Source organism: Cotesia typhae, unplaced genomic scaffold (genome assembly GCF_013202065.1).
Source record: "Cotesia typhae breed Kobodo isofemale line unplaced genomic scaffold, CoteBio_Ctyphae contig_119, whole genome shotgun sequence".
NCBI classification, from domain to species: Eukaryota; Metazoa; Arthropoda; class Insecta; order Hymenoptera; family Braconidae; genus Cotesia; species Cotesia typhae.
Genome location: NW_027423712.1, coordinates 1,007,818 through 1,028,618, shown reverse-complemented (window position 1 = coordinate 1,028,618; position 20,801 = coordinate 1,007,818). Strand labels below are relative to the sequence as shown.

General features: G+C 32.8%; 1 protein-coding gene across 2 annotated transcripts in view; it reads right to left on the bottom strand.

Moving 5' to 3' along the window:
- Positions 1 to 20,801, bottom strand: part of Ephrin (ephrin) — a 261,021-nt gene that overhangs the window by 94,869 nt on the left and 145,351 nt on the right. The gene's annotated exons all lie outside the window — the stretch shown is intronic.

Here is a 20,801-nt window from a genome sequence, read left to right as displayed (position 1 = left end):
TTTTTTTTATTCCCGCAGAGAAAATTAAAAATTTTTATTATTGATTATTTTTCGTTAGAAAATAAGTCATTAATTTTTCAAATTTTGACAATCATATTTTTAAATTGATCAGCTGTTTTTTTTTATTTTTCTAGCATAGAAAAATTTTGAATAAGTCTGACAATTATCTCAAAATTTAAAAAAAAAATCAAATAGATATAAAAATTTGGTACCATAATTTTTTAAGATTTTGTTTAAAAAAAATGTCTAATCTGCAATTTATTGAAAAATTTTATAACTTTAGATGGAATTTTTAAATAGCTTCTTTAAAGATAAGACAAAAACAGTATCATAAATCATCAAAGGAAGATCTGAGGAAAAGCGGTCTTAGATCAGTTCAATAAAAATTTATGCATGCGTAGGGAAGGTGAATAAAAATAATTTAAAGAGATAAGTATTAGTATCAGTATCAGTCGGTAGTACCCGGTGCCTAGAAACCAGAGCAGCAGAATATAAAAAAGCGAGCTGAGCTGTAGTGTCGTAAAAAGTAGAGCATCTAGCGACCCCTTTAGAAGATGACACACCGGGAGTAGCGGCATTGCAATAGGGAAGGGCGTCTCTTCGGCACCCCTGCAGATCTATGATGAGTTTCGCTGTACATGTACACTCGGGTGTGTGGGGGTGTGTCTATGGCACTTGATAGAATGTTGCACTATACGTTTTTCCGTTACACCCCAGCTCTCGAGGAACATCAACCGAGGCACAAGACAAGACACAAGCCTACGTGAGTAACAACGAGTCAGAAATGCATCATCTACAAAAACTAGGCGATAAAATTTTCCAAACACTGCACTACTTTTTTTACTGACACATCCATCAGTGTGAAAATTTTATTTGCCGAAGAATTAATGAATTTTTTTTTGCAAAGGTTGAAAAATTTTTTGTGTAAAAGTGGGACATTTAATTTTCTAGATGATATTATCCAATGGAAAATTAAATTAAATTATTTTAACGAGTTGATGTATTTATTTTTTATTAAAAAATTGAATTTGATGATTAAAAAATTTATTGTTCTTTAAAAAATTGGATTTAATAATTAATGAAAATATTTTGCATTGAGAAATTAAATTTAATGTTTCAAAGAAATATTTTTCATTGAAAAATTGATGTTTAATCAGTTAATGTACTATTTTCTCATTGAGAAATTCAATTGAATGTTTAATAAAATTTTAATTCATCAAAAAAATTAAATTTAAATATTTTTTAGTAAAAACTTAAATTTGATGATTTAAAAAAGAATAAATTTAATGGTTAATAATTTATTTTTCCATTGGAAAATTGAATTTAATGATTGATACCAATGCATTAGAAAATTTAATACATTATCATTAAATGAAAGCCGAAGCTTATTAAATAGTCTGTAACTTTCTTTAATGCACAAATATGGAAAAAAAAAGCGTAGAGTACGATGCTTATGCTTTTGCTCGGTAACAACTTATTCGAGAGCCGAGTTTAGACGTATGTTTTACTTGTTTCTTCTTTTTTTTTTTTTTTTAAGTTTTACTTTTTGTTCTTCAATTGAAAAGTTGTACATGAATGAGGGCGTCCAAATACGAAAGGAAAATTTTTTTGCGCGCATGTGTGTGGAGGAAATAATAAAAATAAAAATAAAAAATAAAAGTAAAGAGAGAATGCCGCAGAGGGATTCGTTGCACGGTACATGCAGGTATATGTACAGCTGTAGTTGATACTCAGGAGGAAGAGGAAAAGGGACGAGTCGAGAAGGATGAAAGCGGCTGCATATGCAAAGATGATGCGTAGACGATCCACACTAAGAGTTAGAGTACTCGCCAGGGCACTGCACTCTGCGTGCATTGATCTCGTGTGGGATACGTACCAACCCGTTTTTTTCAACCCTCCCTACAACACTTTGCTCTCTCCTTTTTCGCTAGTCACACGTCCATATCCATTATTATTATTTTTTTTTTTTTTTTTTTTTTTTAATATATTATATCACATTTTATTTATTACATCGACTTTATTTTTGTACTAGGGGTTGATTTTTTTTTTTTATTGAGCTTGATTATGACACAAGCTTTGTATTTTAAAAAGTAGGGATTCATAATTTAAAAAATTTTTTTTCTTTTAAATAATTGCAAAAAAAATTTTTTTTTAATTTAAAATCATTAAATTAAGTCATAATTTTTGCAATTATCTTTTAAACAATGCAAAATATCAAATTTAATGATAAACATTTTTCTCTACGACTTATTTTTAAACAACTATTATTTTTTAATTTCTTAAAAAAGTAAGTCTATTCATTTTAGTTTTATTTAATTTCATAATGAGTAATTGTAAAATTTTGGAAACATTTTTTTCAAAAATTTGATTCTCTTCAAAAAAAAAAAAAAAAATTATTGTTAATAAAATAAAATGCAAGAGAAAAAAAACTTGATAAATCACTGATCAAAAAATTTCTCATGATCAAAAAAAAGAAAAAATTGCATCATCTAACATGGCGGATGATGACTATTTTCTCGGGAGGTTCGTCGCCGTCATTTAAAATAAAAAAAGGAGCTTAGAGAGTGGAGAGCTGAGAACTTTAAGTCTCCGAGTGGCGGAAGAGAGAAAAGTTTCGCATGTAGTGCACATATGTGATATGTGATATGTGAGTAGGAAGAACAGAGAGCACATATGAAGCTATAGAGCCCGGTGGATGTGGCTGATGACAGAGGACGTCGTCAGCAGGAGAAGGAGTAGAAGCGTGAATGCCCAGGGGAAAAGACTCATTAAAATAAATAAACGACGTAGACATACGCACAGCCCTTCCCAATGTAGCTCAAGATCTTCAGCGCAAGCCACGCACTACGCACCCTTGCGGATCCATGTCACCGTACAGATTGCGTCAGCGTAATATGTAATATATAAGTATAAGTAGAAAATGTGAGCGTAATCATAAACGCTTAAGAAGATTAGCAGAATTTTCCGCGAGCGTTGGTCGCGAGTTTCCCAGGAGCAGGATTAATGAAGAAATCCCTCTGAAGCGAGCCGAGATCCTTCCCTTTCGTCTGGCGGCGACTCTCGAGAGCCCAGGGTTGAATTCATTCTCGTAGGCGCATCCACCCGTGTGTGGAACGTGCGTGCAGAAAATCCGCGGCGTCATTTATTATTTTTGATTCGCGAGCTGAGGCTCTGGGCAAACACCCGTTAAATTTAACTTGTAATTCACATAACATCATGTTACGACAAGTATAACATGAAACGCTAAATTTTACCCCTCCGCCCCCGACTCTTACCCTCTTCGGTATTTTGCGCTCCCTATTATGTTTTGCCTTTTTTGCTTTCCCAAGTACACGGAAATATTTTAAATACATATTCATTTTTATTTTTAGGAGCATGATTACGCCACTTGTTCCCAACCTCGAGGATTCATTATTTTTTTTCTTTTATTTTATTTTTTATGCGAGGGAGTAATCAAACACTTTGCCCAGGAGATTTGATGTTACTTTTTAGATCTTTGATGTTTCTGACATTCGATTCAGTTTATTATTCAGCGGACTACTTATTTTGCTGTCATAGTAGAAGGAATTACAAAATAAAAATTTAATTTTTTTATGTACATAGGAAAAATAAAATAGTTATTTTTTAAGGGTATTAATTGCTATATAAGTCGTCAAATTTAATTTTTTTATAAATTTGGAGTACAGTGAAGGGGGATCCTTTAAAAATATTTATTTTTAAAAATATTCTTCAAACGGTGTAAGATATCCTATATTTTTATCCGAAATTTAATGATAAATATTTTTTAAAGAGATTTTTTTTTGTAAAAACTATTTTTAAATAATTTTTTTTATCAATAAACTTAAGAGAGTCAATTAAATATCTTAATTTTTGGAATTATTTCCTAAATGATGCGAAATATAAAAAAAAGTGATCAATACATTGTTATTTTACATTAATTACATTTTTTTTATTCACAACATAAAAAATTAATTACAGATTTATTTCAAAAAGTTTTTTCAATTAAATTAATTTATTTCTTGAATGAAAAAAATTGAATGCCTAAAAAAAAAATATTTTTCAACTAACAGCTTCTTCATAGGACTCTTATCAGACAACAACCTTCATTACAAAGTACCGCAATAGTAATGAAAATGAATACATTTCGCACTACACATATTGACGGGTGATAGACGTTTTATTAGCGAGTCGTTAATGGCTTAAATAAAACACGGAATAATAACAATAATAACGAAGATAAAATAGAGAGGCGTAGCCAGATCAGAGATCGTAGAGTCATCATTAACGCAACTTTAGTACCGACTCCGATAAGTCATTAAGAATAGCTCGTGATCTTTCATCGTATGAGTTATTTATTTCTCAGCTCTTGCCATCACACACACTTAATATTATATATAGATATATATTGTATGTGTGCAAGATATCCCCTTAGAAGGGTGCGCGTGTCTTGTTAGCGACACCCTCGGCGTCTGATGAGAGTTCTCTTCTTTTAACACTCCCTCCTATCGTCGATGCCAGTTATTCAGTTCTGTACTGCACACAACACACAAGTAGTGTGTAAAAATTAAAAAATAAAAAATAAAAAAAAGAAATAGGATATATACGGGTGTGTAACTGCACTTATGGCTTATGGTGAGCTGTGGGTTATTTTTTTATTTTTGTGCGCCGTCGAGATGGCACATGATTTTAAGTGCGCGGTGGATATAATAGCGTCATATATGTATGTATCACCTCGTTAGATTGAGAAACGGGTAGAGTGACAAGACGGTGTATCAGTAGTAGGAGCAGGAGCAGGAGCAGTTTCTCTACTCTCTACTTTGTTTCGAGTAAGGTAGGTTAGTTAAGGTGCTCTGTCAAGCTCCTCTACTTCTGCAGTAGTCAATAGTAGATTGTAGACTCTACACTGCACACGGAAGACTGTCCTTTCGGGTACTCTATTGCGTCGGTGAGTTCAGCTCCTCGTATATGGCAGACATAAATAATCGGTTTTCAGTTGGCAACCCGTCTTTAGGCGTAATATAGAAACTACTGACGAGCTTGAGATAGACAGTATAACAATTCTTGATTTAAACACTGCTTTCTGTTACCAACTTTTTTTTTATGGCTAACAGTAAGAAATATTTTAGATAAAAAAATAAATAAATTATTATTATTAGTTGACGTACAAAAAATTTTTGTTTCACTTAAGAAGGGTTCACACTTTTTTCTCTTTCGCTCTCTATTGGTCAAACGGAAGTATCTCTGTCATACTTGTACAACAAATGGAATCTTAAAACCCATTTTATGCATAAGATAGATAATTTAATCAACCGCTCTTAATATAAGGAATATTAATAATATAATTTCAAAATTATTAAAAATTTTTTAGTATTTTTCAAGAAATCAGGATTTTAATTAACGATAAGCTTAATTTTAAACGAAAGTTTTATTATTTCAAGTTAAAAAAAATTTAATACTCAGAAAATATTGAGAGAAAAAATAGATTTTTAATTTATTACAATTTTTTTTTTACTAAAAATAATAATAATAGTAAATATGAGTATAATACAAAGTATATAAATAGGATACGCGGACCGCACGCAGTATAATAACAAATTATAATAATGTAATGATAAATACGTCAGTCAATGGGTCTAATGTATAAAATTATGTTAATTTCACATGTGGTGGGCAATTATTTGGCTGCGTGATAGTGAGTAGCCCCTGCAAAACTATTTACTGAGGATGAGTAGTATCTGAGTAGAGGTAGAGGGATTCATTGCTATTAGCATTATGCACCAAACCGTTTATCCCGTGATTTATATTATTAACATGCACGGATCGCGTTGCATTCGGTCAGGGTCAAGGTCCCCGTACTCTCACCACCATTTAATATTCTCTTATCCTCCTCCTCCTCCTCCTCCTCCTTCTGCTTTTCCTCATTGCAATTTACGGGCTCAAAAATAGCTGTTGAATCTAATAAAAACTTTCAGCGATTAAATAAAATCCTGAGAATGTGTCAGTGGTATTGTTTTGTCGCCTTTAAATATTCATACGTTGAATTTAGGTTAAATATAAAAATGAAAAAGGACAATGCGATAGATAAGAGGTGGATTTATGGCTCGGTAAGACGCAATAAATAACTTGGATACTGGATATGTACTGGATACTGGAGACTCGAGACTGCCAGACTGCTAACTGGATAAATAAATCAACGTCTATTGATTTGTCATTTAGAGGTTCGACGATGATAATCGAGTGATTTCGCCACAGAATGGATACATTTAAACAATCTTAAATGAGTCATCAAGGTACCACCACAGAGACGCAACACGTAAAAGACCAAAAGACACAAGACAGAGACAGACACTGAGACGGGTTTGACCGTTATCGCATAACGCCCAGTATATTCGTGTCGCCTCTACTTAACAAACTCTCAGTACCGGTACATACATACATACATACATACGTTTAATACTTGTATGTACGTAAGGGTAAACTGTGCTCCACTCGGTATCTCTCAGATCGTAACTCGACATGAATAGAGGTGTGCCAGCCTTGCCGTACCGTCATTCTGCTCTACTCTTAAACTTGCGGTTTTAACGATACGACGAGACGCTCAACGTCGCCGACATACATATATACCACACCACAACCCCCTGACGGTCCCGCGAGTCTCACCAGTTCCCATATGCATATTATACTTCACTTTGTTTCATGCTTGCGTAAATCTGGAGGCTATTTTATTTCAGACAAATTAAATCTCCTCTTTTGCAGCTTCACTTTTTTTTTTTTTTTAATTGCTGAGTTTTGTTTGGTCTTATGTCTGATATGGATTGATGACAGATAAACTCTTTAAAAGAGTGAACAAAAATTATTTTTAATTTTTAAACTTTATATCTCAAATATTAACTCTCTAAAAGCGAGACAATTTAGCGATCATACGCCACCTGTCGGAAATTTTCAACACTAATTTTAATAAAACATTTTATAAAAATATATAAACATTTTTTCATTGGCTTTGTTCACAGAAAATTAGACTAAGATTGATGTGACAGTTTCATAATAATTTTTATAAAAATAGTGAGACATTTTAAAAATGACAAATGGTTTTATTGTATTGAACTTCCGTGAATGTCACATTCGCATCATGAATCCAACTGAGCATTAATATCGAACAATGTAAAGTGAAATGAAAAGTAAGAATAGAAAGAATCCTGAAAGTTAAGTTGAGATGAATTACAAGGAGGGATGGATAGATGTATCTACATTAAACCGTTGAATCGTGTATCGGAAAGTGTGATTTACCGAGTACGTCACCAGAAAGTGACTCGGCATACATCTCCTTCGAATAAACATATATTCTACATATGTCGTATACATATCGTCGTAATATAGGATTATTATTACCATTAATAAAAACAAAGTGTTGTTGTGTACTCGAGGATGGGAATTTTCCCTTTCTAAGGGCCGCCCGCGGCTACTCGCCAATAATATTAGTAAAAGTCCACAAAGGAGATTTTACCTGTTCCTCGCCTCCAGCCCTGCCGCTGCTTGTGTACTTGTCTCACACAGTAATCGATTACATCCTCATACTCAATGCATGGTATATACTCGCACACACATCCATATATCGTTAGTCTACAAGGATTTTCAGCGCATCCTCGATCCACGATTCTTGATTCTTGATCCTCGTGCATCTCCTGCGGCTTCGCCCGACGCACCGTCCTCATCCTCAGTCCTCACTATACCGGTACTTACTCAACATTCTCTATTTCTTTTTCTCCACCTCATTCCATTATACTCTACGCTGTATCCTTATTTTCCACCTACCCGTCTATCTTTATAAAACCGATACGACTTAAGTATCCAGTATGAAAATACCTTTATAACCACTTTCCCATTTATTTTATTTATTTTTTAGTTTTATCATCCACTCCACGTCCACGTACTTACTTTCGTATGCATAAAAATCAAATCAATTAAATCGCCGCTTAATTTTTATTTTTATAAATAATATAAATAATAATCAATAAGATTTTACTTACAATATACTTTTAAAATTATTAAATTTAATTAGAGTTTATCAAATTAACCGGTTTAGAGACTATTATTAATTTTTATTAATTCATATTAATATATTTATTTAAATGAAATACTATGAATTGAGGTTTATTATCGTTTTAGCCGAAAATAAATAAATTATTTTTAATTATTAAAAAAAAAAAAAAAATTAATAAACTATGAATGTAACCATTCAAAAATATTTCTTTGACATTAATTTTTTTTTTTTTTTAAGAAATAAAAAAATGTTATAATGTCTGTCAATTAAATTTAAATTTAAAATCAACGTCAACCTTAATTCAACTCCCGATTTATTCAAAAATTAAAACTCTTCAATCAAATGATCGATTAAAATATTAATGATAATAAAATCCGTAAAACACAATGAATATTTAAACTATAAAGATAAAAATAAAAATGATATAGTCGCATGAATTATTGAGTGCTGCGGAGTATAAACAGATAGTGCAAGTGTTTAACAAATGCGTAGGTACCAGCACTGGCATTGACGTAGGACTAGTACCACAGGGCAGAGGAATAGGGAAAGGGAAAGGGATTCAGGATTGAATTGCTGATTGGTGTGCATGAATACAGAATATACAGAATATAGAATATTGCGGCGATGTAGTTGTGTCGTTGTGTCGCAATCGGTGTGCTGGCAAAGGGGTAACGAGTAATATAACGAGGTCGCCGAGAGGGAGGACCTGGAGAGTGAGAAAATTAATTGGACAACGCTAAAATGCCTCGAAATAATAGAGATATCCGCGGAGGGAGGGCTGGAGGGAGGAAAAAGACCAGACTGGATGTAATAGTCCATGAATCGCGGAGCTTTGTACCAAGTTATCAGTGTTATGTATATTCGTGGATATTTATATATATATATATATATATATATATATATATATATATATATATATATATATATATATATATATATTTATACGGATGGGATAATAATACAATGAACACTGTGCTGGGTATATTCGATCAAGATCACTGATTTACATTCCATTATTATCGATGCTATATTTATTTTATTATTTCAGTCATTAACTGTTTGAGTAAATGTTTCCTCATTACTTCACTCAATTAGTTGTTATTTTTATCTGTTAAAAACAACATTAATTTACCAATTTCAAAAGCTTATTATTATTATTAATTAATTAATTAATTAATTAATTATTACAAAGGTATAATTGAAATAATATAGACCTTAATAATTTGATAATTAATATTAATTTTTTATTATAATAATTGAGGAGCTGATTTTCAAAAAGGTATCTTTTCATATTTTAAAAGAGCAATTTTTTGAACTTTTTAATATTAATTACCTTAAAAATTATAAAGATTTCGGAATAAAAATCGAATTCTAACTTCATAACCGATAGCACTTTGTAGCTAAATTACAAAAGTTCAATAAAAATATTTATAATTGAAGATAACCAATTTTTTGTCTCGATTAATCAAAAATGAAAAGATACCCTATTGAAAGTCAATTCTTCAATTTATGAAATTTTGATTTATATTTTTTTTAAACTCTTCAAGTCGAAAATTGACTTCTTCATTTTTTTAAAATTATTTTTCGTTAAATTAAAACTTTATAAAAAAAAAATTACAATTTTCTTAAATTTTTAGCGACTTTTTGAATTTTTTTTAATTAGAAAATTTTTTCATCAGAATTTTGGGGACCAAAAAAAATTTTACATGATAAAAACATCAATTTTATTAAAAAAAAAAAAAAAAAATAGATAAAACAATTTCTGAATAATATTTTCGATATATTCATATATGACCGTTAGGATATATGTAAAAATTTTTGGGCGAGACATGATCGTTTCACGACTCATAAATATATATCTCGAAAGCGGTGTATCGTCTCAAAATGAGTATAAGTATAGTATATGTTGAAGTAGGAATATATATATACGTAAGGCTATCGCAAACGTACGTAAACCCGGACTTTTCATTGCTCTCAGACGTTGTATGGACTATCGGATTATGGAAATGCTGGAACAGGCCTATACCACCTATATTTATAAATACGTACATATATATGTCCATAACACGGGTCATTCTATTCTTATTCTCGAATAGTAATGGTATGGGTATATCCGTTCTCACTCTTTATTATTGTAATGCTAAAAGTTATGAGCGGACAGTCGACTCGTTCATGATACCGGGACTTAATTTATTAAAATTACATAAAATAGAGAACCGGTAGCTAAGACATCACCGAGGCGTACGTTATCACCGTACTCTCAATAATAAACTAAATCCTACTTACATTACCATTACTATTATTATTATTATCAGTATTACAGGAAAATAATTCACAGGATATTTTCTTTCACCAAAGACCTCTAAAAAAGATATTTCCTTTCTTGAGTAATGAACGCTTCGAATAACAAGTAAAATTCGATTTATTCCGAGCCGGCATAATTATCACTGAGGGATGGATATAATATATAATTTTGTTTTTCGTTATTTCCGAAATAATTGATATTTGATCCCTACTGTTTCGGTGGATTACAGAGGGCTCCTACTCCCTACTATGCCCTCTGTTTGGCGCCCAACGTGAGCTACCGGGTAGATACGCACTGCGAACATAGGTTAAAGCCATAATTGTGATGCCAGATACCCTATACGAGCCCCACCTCACCGAGAAGCCAACTATATGTATTCACAAAACAATTTTATCAAAACTCCATATTTTCCGAATCATATATATACTTTCCACTTCTATTGTTACGCATAACTCTATTATCTTTTCACAGCATGCGTCGAAAATTGATTTTTGTGCCTGGTGAAAAGAAAATAGTTTACAAAATAAATAATAATCAATTTTATTTTTTGTAAAATTTTAAAGAAGATTAATAACTGTTTTTTTTTTTTTTTTTTGGTAAAAGTTTACATGACGCGTTCGTTAAAGGTTCGCGAATTTTTTTCTATAGTAAAAAATAACCATTTTAACTTAAAAATATAATTATTCTTTAAATTAAAAATCAAAAACTCAAATTATTCCATTCAATGTTGGATCAATGTCGGCACTCAGTACTCTGAAGATACTAGCGACTGACTAACGACACGATACGCCAATTAACGTCAGAAACCTCCCGATTAAGTTACATGTTATTAATTTTATATTAACATCCTTTGGAATCAGTACATCCTCGATTATTTGTCTTACACTTTTATTACCATCGTTTTACAGGGTAAAATAAAAATAAATTAATTAAAAGTATTTCTTGGAGATAAGACTTGACAAAAGTTTTTGGCGCTCAGCATTTTAATGCTATCGGATAATTAAATGCAATAAAAGGATCCTCGAATAAGTAAAAAAAGGGTTTTGGTTTAACATAATGTATAATGAGCTATAAAAATAATGTTATTTATCACGGAGTGTATAAAACGTTTATTAAGAAGCTTGCGATTCTCGATGGCATTTGAAACAGGTTCAGGCGTGCTTTCGTCAAAATTAATTAATGTTGAGCACCTTCAACGCGGATCGAGCTGGGAGCTGACTCGAATAAGAACCCATGTGGACCCCGGTAAGAACACGGAGGAAGACACTGCACAACAACAACATCCGAGGATGAGGATCAAGCGAGAATGTGTGCTGAGGGAAAAGAGAAGGTGAAGGTGGAACAACTGGTTTCGTTTCATTTCGTTATACTCTCTATGTATTGTATCGGTATTGCGGGAGTTTGCTTGCCAATATAAAAATAATAATAATAATACGTCGGATACTCATACTCACATCTCACATTACTGTGGACGATATAATACAAGTTGAGGTTTAGTTAGGTCTCCCTTGTATCTCTACTCTGCTTTCTGTTCCTATACGATCTGCATTGTATCGTTGGCCAGTTGGCTGTATGTGAGGAGAAAGTAGTTACAATAATACCGCGGGATGCCATGCCAGAGTTGAGAAATTGCGACTATGGACAATCTTTCTCCTACGCAAAATCGTCAACTCAACCGTTTCACATTTTTTGTTTCGATGATCCGTTTTTAAAAATTTAATGATCAATCAAAAACTTCAAAAATTGCCGAATAGTATGCTGAGTGAAATTTCATCAAATAAATGGACATATAGATCGTTGATGTAAGTTACTTTTGAAAAGAACCACTAAAAGTGTAATGGTATTTTTTGAAAATTTTGAATTGCCGTCATTTCATATGGACAATTTGACTCATCTTCAAATTTCACCTCCTAAAATGTTCAAAGAATAACTATGCCGAGTTTGACAAAGATCTGTAAGATATTATAGAACTTAGAAGTATGATGTTCAAAAATTGATAAGGGATGTTTTATGATGATACCTTGAAGGAATTGATATAAATTTGTATTAGTCACTTTATTGAGGTATTTTTGGAGACACTCCTTCAAAATTTAAAGAATAAATAATGGTGAAATTTTTTGAATAGCCATTATTTCAGAACTTTCTGAATTTTCATCAGGTTATGGGCCAAGGCCTCTTTTGCTCGTGTGATAGAAGACATTGCACTCCTTAACTCCCGAGGATAATTATCTGAATAACATTTCCCAGGTACTCGTATCGCAAGAAAAGAATAATTACAGTGGTGAATGAAATCTTGATAGAGAATTAACCGAAGCCCGGAGCTCTGCCGGGATTTCTCAATTAAAAATTTATTTAGTGACAACAGACAAGAGATATAATGAACCGTGTTTACAACGTTGTATTGCTCAAGTATCGGGGATCGGTGTATCGGTAATTTACTAGGGGATTCGAACAATTATATATTATTTGAAGAAGGATACTTTAAAAGACACCAATCATAATCTGAAAATGTAAGTAATGTAGAAACATCAACAAGGCGGAGTCTTACACATTACATTACATTGCATTACACACTTTCACATGTGGTGGGTTAACGTTTAAAGCAATCGCTGTAATGGTGAATACTGTCGAGGTTAATTGTATTGGTTCCCTCGCGGCCTCATTCTCATTCAATCGTGATCATTACTAGCCGCGAGCATCTTCCTACATCCTACGTGTGTACTGGACCATCATGCATTACATACCGTGTGTCATCGATCTATCTCTCTCTTGCTCATACTCTTACTCACACTCTTTTGCTACCCGTTGATTACTCATGAGTCATGATCATGACTCTTGAGTAATAGTCTAGAACACCACAATTTATTTTACTCTTTACAATATTTTACATATTATTTATTATTTATAAAATACTTTACTCCGAATTTACTAACAAATAATTCATGGACATCAGTTACCTCTCTACAATGTATTTAATATTCTTTTTAATTAAATTAAGGGCTATTTTAAATAAACGGGTCTTGAAAAGAGGTACCTCGTACTCGAGCTCCGAGCTAATCGAAGATTTAATTGATGCCACTGCGCACTAATGACAAAGGCTTTATGGTAGTGTATATAAAACAGGCATCATTACAAACGAGCTTGCTTCTGATTATACCTATGTATAATTAGTATATATATGTATATATGCATCCATTTAGCATACCAAAAACAAAAATAAAAACTAACAAAGTCTTCCTTTCAATTTTGATTGACTTACTTCAAAACTAAACTCAAAATTTGGATTTAAAGTTTTTTTTTTCTTTTTAATTTTACTAATTATTGTAATTTTTTTTTAAAGATTCGAGAATTTAATATTAAGGGATAAATATCAAAGATATAAAAAAAGTGCTAAGAAACTCTTAAGTAGAGAATTCAATGCTGTCTTACAATTTTAACGTATCTCTATTATTTAACTCACAATTTAGATTTCTAAAAAGCTTTCGATACTCGAATAAAAAAAAAAAAACATTGGTCTGTATTTCTTTGGAGATCTACCCAGCAAAGTCTTTATGGCTTGGCGACGCGATATATTTTTATACTTAGCCGTAGGATATTGGGTAGAAAATCCTTGCTCCCGGCGTTGCGATCGGTAACAAAACAAAGACTGTATAAAAATAAAATGGCGGTGTGGGATGACCGGGCACGGGAGCTGGACAGAGGATAAAGGAGAGAGAGAAGGGAGAAGGGAGAAGAGAGGATAGAAGACAGTTTATGAGCTGGAGCTGAAGCTGAGATCAGGATAAAACAGAAGAAGGCAATGAGACTTGGAAGTTAGTGGGTACCAGTGTAAGGATTATTTAAAGTCATGCTACTCATTTTAATTAGTGTGCATTTAATTAAATAAAGACCGGCCGGATAAATTATTCAGTCGCGTGCATCACTTTTATGTTATATTAACTATCATTTTAGCTTAGTAAAGTTTACCTTGTATCTCGCTAATACTAGTCTCTTATCCAAAAATCAATTACTGCATTGTACTCACCTGAAACAGAAAAAAAAACAATCATTTTTAGACGGAATAAAAAATTTTTGATCAAGAGTATCAAATCCAAGAAAAAAATTTTTTTTTGTGATTAAAATAAATTTTCCTGGCTTAAGTTTTTCTCAGAATTAAAAGGACAAATATAAATATTAATAACGCAAATATCTCTTGTTTAATTGAGTGAGCGGGGCTTAGGCAAATGAGGATCAAGAGGCAAAGTCTGTCGTTTAAATCGAATAAACTGACAGCGGATACTAATGAGGAGGTCACCGGGATGGAGATGGAGGCGTAACTCTCAGCTCCTCTCCTTGTTTCTCGCGAAATCCTATGCATCCGGTGTAGTACACAGTACACAGTATACAGTTGTTGTACAGTCTTGAGCACAGCCCCTTGATGTCTGCTGCTTTATTTCTCCTTTCTCCGCTTATATTACGCTGCATGACTCTTAAAATAACCAAACTAAAACTAAATGTCGGGAGTTTGTTTAATTTATCTTTACTCCAATTGTATACACAAAATTTATTTTTTCCTCGCCAAGCGTAAATCACACTCAAAAAACGCCTAAATTGTTAGATTGGAAAGTTTAATATTCCTCGGAGAACAGGACTGGAGTTGAACTGAGTTTTCTTTAAATATTAGTAATACACTTTTATTGCAGTCCAATAAACATAAAGTATTTTATATTGCCTACAACTCAAAACCAAAAATTATATTTTATTTTTTTACTACTTCTTTTGCTACTCTACCTTATTCTGTTTAAATTTTATGATCCATTTTTTTTTTTTTTTTATCAAACTTGCCGAGAAAAATTTTCCATATAGAAATATATCAAAAGAATATTTTTACCAAAATTTACCTAAAAACTGTTGATTTGATAAATTATTTAGAAAATACAAATTGTGATAAATCAAAACAAAAAATTATTCTTCCTGCAAAACAAAAATTCTTCAACACAACTGACATTTCACTCACTCAACAAAATAACCCAAAACTCAGAGCATTTCGATCACCAACGCTGGATGTCCTTCCATACTTCGAGCTCATGATTTTCCATTTCTTTGTTCATCATTTATCTTTCTCCTCTACTCTTCGTTTATCTTTCTTATCCCGGGTATGCGACTCAGGCTTTCTCCGGCAGAGTTGATGGTTCGTTATGCAGAGTTATGCCCCGCTAGTAGAGAACTTTCAGGAGCATGAGCAGGAGTAACAGAAGTAGAGTGAGCGGAGACCGGGCCGTTGACGTTCCATCAGTACAGGTCTTATTCGGGTTGTTGGCTGCAAAAGGTTTTGGAGAATTATTTCTTCTGGCCAATCCTGGGGCCTTGTGTCTTACGCCTACCGAGGGCCTCGTTGCGGTCTCCCAGCACCAGCACCAATACCAGAAGCATCACCAGCAACAGTAGCGGTAACATTATTTTGTTATTTCGCTCGAGGAGAACGAGGACCACCGCAACCCATGAATACCACAAGGTTATTTGTGATTGCATCTTTAAAACGTCATTGCATTGATCCCGGTCGGTCGGTCGGTCGGTCGGTTGTTGGTCTCATCACGGATGACTTCTGCTTCTGCTTCTGAAGAAGCTGTGCTTGCGTATTACAATGTATGCAAGTATAACAGCACACAGGATCCCAAAAAAGATATTATATTGTATGATGATATTCCTGTTGCTCTCTGGAGAACCCGTTTCGTTAACTACTTTGTTTTTTACAATACATTACGGCAAATTACAGTTATATGTCAATTATACATTGTAATTTTGTTTTTGCGAGCATCTCCGCAACGTTAATTCCTTTCATCGTCATCCTCATCCTCATCGGAATTTCTATGCTAAGCCAGAGAAGAGGAACCTTCTCATCTCATCGGGACTCATAATGCCGCTCGTGCGCGAGGAGACCACAATTTAATTTACATCACGCAATCCTATATCGACCACACCAAGGATATCTTCTTCTGCTACTGGTCATCATCATAGATTCTCACACCTTCATAAGTTTTAACTCATAAGCCTTTTCAACTCTTCTGCTTGCTAACTCAGCCAATTAGATCGGAATTACAACAAGACAGTTATACTTAACGCGATAAATAAATCCTGGGCTAAAGATTAATTACTCGTGAATTAGTCATCATTTTTATCAAAGTATGCGTATTTGTATCCTTAGCTTTCAATACTTGTGCCAGAATTTTTTTCAGATATTGAATGTGAGAAAGGATGAAATTAAAGAATTTTTTTTAGCAACCAGAAAATTGGTAAATTTTTATATTCATGAAATACAAATTTTTTTTTTAAACCAATAAATTTTTAGCATAAAAAAATGATAAAAATGTTTTGAACTTTTTCATTATTTCCAAAACTTTTATCAAAATTCGGCTAAAAATAATCAAATAAGAACATCTCGAAATTAAAGACCTAATTCCGTTCTTGTTCGAGGACAAATAAAGAATGTAAGTTCATTGTATGCCGGTGGAATTTTACATATAACTGTCACGATTCCAGTGATTTGGTACGGAATGTTCCATATACATTACTTCAAGGAACTACAATACCAACTCAGTAGTTAGCAAGAAAATAAATGTCAAGCTAAAGGTTAATCATAATTTAACTCCGCAGAACAATTATTTCCCTCACTGTTGCTATTAACCATGTCATTACTGCTACTATACATACTAACTTCCTCTTACATAAAACCATCGATACACAATACAAAGTATCCGTGATCATAATTTACCACTGAGAGTCTTACTAATTTCTACATAAAATTTTTTTTTTCTTTTCCTTTAGCATTACAAAAAAAGTGATCGGTCTTACACCGATATTTCTGTCACAATACTCTTGAAAACGTTTTATGCTGATGTTTCTTTTAATTTACACCGAGGATTCACAACACAGCAAAGGATGGGGCAGGAAAAACGGGTGTGGGATCATTTATCTAGCTCGATTTGTCATCTGTCCAATCAGTCACCCGACATATGCTTAAGTAAGATTACATTTGTCGAAACGGTGAGTGCGAACAAAAGTGTGTCCCCTATTACTATTACCATTACTATTATTGCTCTTGCCATAAGTTTTTTTATACCGCGGTACCTTTCAATCCGGGTTTCGCAGGATTTTCCTCCCCTCGGCCAGCCGGGAACTCTAATACTAACACCGATATAAAGGATATTTATACACAAAGTGGATGGATGATATATCGTTATCGGCAGTGACACCAGAGTCGCTATAGATTAGGGGGAAGTTTGTCAGTAATTTTTTTAGGAAACTAATGGGCATCGCAGCCTCTCGACAGATTACGCGCGCGAACGTTGTCCGTGGTGCCCAATTGGGATTGTATTGGGACGTATCCCTTCTGCAGAGATTAGTGGCTTATCGTTGAGCATTACAGTAATGCACCGTGGAACACGCATAATGCCCCAGGATCCGCTTTAAAGGGTTTACGCGAGCTCTCATTCGGCTTTTATCAATATATCTCAGTCTACGTCATTATATTTCTGCGATGCTAATAAAATACTTTGCTGTTATTATTAATAAAACTTTTATTATACGCCTACGGTCAAAAAAAAATTTTTTTTTTTAAATAAGTGCACAAAAACCTGCTGAGTAAAATTTTTTATGTTACATTTTTTTAGAAATTTTTGTCTGAAATCCATTTGGTTAATTATGATATGTAGTAGAAAATTTGAAAATAAATGCACTAAATGAATTTCTGTAAAATCTACCTAAAATATAAAACGCTAAACTATAAAATAAGATTAATCATAAATTTACTTTTTATTCAATGTAAATTTATTTCTTTTCTTCAAGGTTTTACGCTCTTGTTTGGAGATCTCGTAAATAACAAACTAATTTTTAGTACAATGTTTATTGGTTTTCGTTTTTATAGATCGGTTGTTAATAAATGAAATAATTATACCGGTCATATTTCATGAAAATTTATTGATGTAATATTTTCAAGTTGTTTGGAAAAAATTAATTAAATCTTTTAGCTTTTTACAATTTAATTTTTAATTATTCATGAAAATTGAAGCTTTACAATTAAAATATATAACAGGAGACCTTTTTTGTAGGTCCTAAAATTTTCTTCAAAAAAATTTCTTATTGCCAAATTATTAAAATAATTTTGGGTTTAGATTTAAAATCGAAATTTTGGCTAAAATATCGAAGATACAAAAAAATGATAAGAAACCTTTATTATAGAGCATTAAAAATTTTATATAAGATGTATTTAATAATTTTTTCGTATCTTTAATATTTGTCCGAAAATAAAATTTTACATAAAAGAAGCAATCTTCAGCGGAATACATAAACTACACGAGTATTGACAGTCGCTAGTTTAACAAATTCTCATCGATTCTTCAGTACCTCTCATTCTCCGCAAAAAAGACTGCTTTAGACCTCAACTAAAAAAGTCTGAGCACTTTAGAGGCAACAATTGTAAACCGGCAATACAACTAAGCTGTAAACGGTAATTGTTGCTCTAACTGGAATCCTGTCGAGCGTATTAGTTTCCACAGTTAGTTGTTATTATTTGCACACACAACATACAACATAGAACACGATGATGATAGAGTAATCGAGTTTATTACTCGAGCGGAGCATTATCGAGATGTAGGGAGTAATTGCCGCTAATTTAAGCCGTTAACAATTTGGCGATTTGACTGTTATTATATTTAAAGCTAGGCAGAGCTTCCGTGTCGCCGAATGGAATAGAAGCTTCTATCCGCGGAAAAGAGGAAAGAGGAAAGAGGGAGAAGAAATATAAGAGATAAGTATCTCCCAGCTTATGGGGTAATGCAAACAATGGAATGGTCGTAGTTTGTTGTTCTAGTAGTTGTTGTTGTTATTAGTGTCGCTGTACACTCTGCACACTCTAGACTCTATACTCCAGACTGGTGTGCTCCGGAGTGTGCAGTGGAGATCGTTAAAGGAAACGACTAGATACATTCCAACCGGTTATGAACTCCAGAACGACCTGACCACCTCGCCGCTTTCTCTCGCCGCTTTACCACACGGCTATGGCAAGATCGAAACGTTTCGACCGGTACTACGTGTGCACTTAACTATTAACTATTTCCAGTCTATTGTTAACCAGACACTATAAATTTAACCGAGAGTTCATTTATAAATAAAATACTCAATAATGTTATGTTACTATTTACTTGCTTGTTAATTTATTTATAAACAATCTTTTCGCTCTTTGCTTCACCGCTACCTCTCTAAGTCATCAATGGGATCAAGTCCTTTGATTTCGCTCCAAACTATCCATAAATTATGAATTTACTTTACAAACTTTCGATTTTGTCATAACTTTCATTTTAAATTTAATTGTGAAAAAATTTTCTTATATAATTATATGTGCTCTGATATGACTATATATGGTCTTATCTGATCACATATGGCCATATATGCCCTTATACGGCTATATCTCAGTAGATATGCGCATATATGACTTTATCTGATTATATATGATCACCTCTGCCATTTATATATTTTGGTATGACCACGTGTTCCATAATATGGTAATATATGGTTTTATCTAGATGTTTATAGTCATATGTAGCTTGATATGATCATATATGATCTTATCTGATTGCATATGGTCATATGTGATCACATACAGATATATAAAATTTTTTAACATGGCTAGATATAAAGATATCACATCAGATCATATATAAAAAATTTTTTACGGCTAATATTTTATAAAAAGGTACAATATCGACGATTATTAAAAAATTGGTAGCGTTTAGTGAGTAGAATGTAGTGTAAATTCGTTAAATCGATTCTACATTCAATGGACAATAGGAATAGAAATAGCAATAGCAATAGCTGTGCGTTTTATTTAACTAGAGAGTAGGTCATATGTCATGAGTTTTTTTTGGGGGTCACCGAACAATGGGACGGAGTGACAGCGCGATGCTTGAAATCAAACACGTGCGATCGATTATTATGTAGTCTTTTTTTTTTTACTTCTATTTTTTTTTTCTAACCACCGTGAGTTTATATATTTACTGGCTGAGAAAAATTGATTAGTAACAGTTTCAAAGAGGGAGTGACTAGTGTTTAATTTAGAATTTTTATCGCTTTATACGAGTTAGATAATAGAAGGTCAACCAAAAATTACTGTCATTTCCTGTATCATACACAGTATCTTTAATTGTTGAAAGAAATGAAAAAAAAAAAAAAAAAAAAAATGGAAAACTTGCTAGCCAAATATTTTTGAGCACTCATAAATTGATACAGAGTGTAGGATATATGCTGAGCAATGGTTGTCGTGTCTAATAAATTTTATTATTCTCAGCATCTCGCTTGGAAGTAGAGAGCCCGCATCGAACGACATGTCTGGTTTCTTTCTCACGCCTGATGTTGCGGTAAAGAATTCAACTTGATCGTCAGTGTTGATAGCAATTGCTAAGATTTTTTTGGGTTATGCTG